Raw genomic sequence first — 1786 nt, 5'->3', positions numbered from 1 at the left:
ATGCACACACACCTCTTCCTAGTTACGAGTTGATGGTCAACTTGTAACTGGGGGCCACGAATAAAACACACACACACACACACACCCTAGTTGCGAGTCGTTGGGCAACTTGCAACTGGGGACCCCCCTTGACAAAAACACACACACACACCTCTGCCTAGTTATGAGTTGATGGTGAACTTGCAACTGGGGGCCAAGAATAAAAAACAAAACACACACACACACACACCAGATGAACATCAACCTACACACACTAGCAGCCGCAAAAAGGATCAACACCATTAAAAGGAAGCGAACAACAGACTGAAAAGAGGGGCGATCAGACAGGGCTTCGTATATCCTACAAGCGTACTTGGGCTTCTGCGTGGAAAATGTTCCGGGCCGGAATGCAAGTGGCCTTCGTCAAACAAAAAAGAAAAGAAAAAAAACATGCGACAAAAAGAAAAGAACGGGCTGTGAGCGGGACAACAGATGGGCCGCGCCTCCTGTCGCTACGAAGCTCTCCACCTGGAGGAAGCATGAATCGTTGCGCGGCTGGATCGGACGGTCTAAGGGCCAGTTCTTTTGCTGGCTTTTTTGGGCTTCCAGAATAAGCTGCCCCCTACCCAGCTTATTCTAGAAGCCGAACCAAATTTTTTCTTTTAGAAGCTTACTAGTCAATTCTTAACTATTAGGCTTCTAAAAAAATAATTTTGGTTGGGCTTCTAGAATAAGCTGGGTAGGGGGTAGCTTATTTCAGCTTATTCTAGAAGCTAGCAAAAGAACTGGCCCTAAAAAGTGAATGAGACCAATTAGTTTCTCATTTGAATGAGTTTCAGCAAATCCGAATTTTGTATGTGTTTTTTTAGAGATTTGGCAAATTTGATGCTATATTGCATGCCAAATTTATGTTTTTGTATGTCCTTGCTTTTCTGATTTTAAGGCATTTTTTATGATTTTTCTAACATGGAATCAATTGTCCCATGTTTACTAACTAACCAAAATAAATAGTTATTTTCTTTGGTAAGTCATTAAGTTCTAAGATGGCCGGTAATTCATGGTGATTGCATACAAAAACTTATACTAAAAAAAATGTAAGATTTCCATTTCATCTCTATTTCATCCAACCTTTCTTATATATGCCTTCCTCTTTCCTTCTCCTTTTTGATTTTCTCCATTGATTTTTCCTAACATGGAATCAATTGTCCCATGTTTACTAACTTACCAAAAAATAGTTATTTTCTTTGGTAAGTCATTAAGTTCTTACCAAATAAGATGTCCGGTAATTCATGGCCATTGCATACAAAAACTTGCTAAAATTTGAGCACATCAATGTAATAGATGTGCAATCACAGACTAATCTACTTTTTTTAGGGCAATTATCTAATCTAGATCGAATTACGTTCGTTTCAGATTTCGAAGGATCGGTTCTCTCTCTCCGTAGGGTGGGGCCCGCATGTCGGGTCCCAGGCCCGGAAAGCAAGCGAGCGGCCCACGCGGCCGAGTAATAGGCTAGCGTGTGTGGACGGGTGCGGCTCTCGGCTCGCCACGGCGGAAGACGGGATGTCGCTCCCCCGTCGCGCCGGCGCGGGCGACACGAGCGCCTTCTTCGTGGCGACGCTGGTGTTGTGGGCCGTGTCGGTGGGGTTCGAGATCGGCGCCCTGGGCCGCCGCGAGCTGCTGACCGCGGCCGCCTGCTTCGCCTTCTTCCAAACCCGCTCTTCGTCAACACTGCCGTCTCGCTCCTCCACTCCTCCCTCACCCTCCGCCTCAGTCAGGTCCGGCCTCTTCCTCTCTCGCCCCCCTT

At 45.9% G+C, this 1786-nt stretch overlaps 1 long non-coding RNA gene across 1 annotated transcript in view; it reads left to right on the top strand.

Annotated features, from left to right (window-relative positions):
- Window positions 1–1495: 1495 nt before the first annotated feature.
- The window catches only part of LOC123062731 (uncharacterized), a 21363-nt gene continuing 21072 nt past the window's right edge, over window positions 1496–1786 (top strand). The window contains exon 1 of the long non-coding RNA XR_006429844.1: window positions 1496–1757. This is a non-coding gene — a long non-coding RNA (uncharacterized lncRNA). The remainder of the gene's footprint in view (window positions 1758–1786) is intronic.

Source organism: Triticum aestivum, chromosome 3A (genome assembly GCF_018294505.1).
Source record: "Triticum aestivum cultivar Chinese Spring chromosome 3A, IWGSC CS RefSeq v2.1, whole genome shotgun sequence".
Classification (NCBI taxonomy): Eukaryota; Viridiplantae; Streptophyta; class Magnoliopsida; order Poales; family Poaceae; genus Triticum; species Triticum aestivum.
The sequence above is the reverse complement of the archived record's forward strand: the minus strand, read 5'-3'. Positions and strand labels throughout refer to the sequence as shown.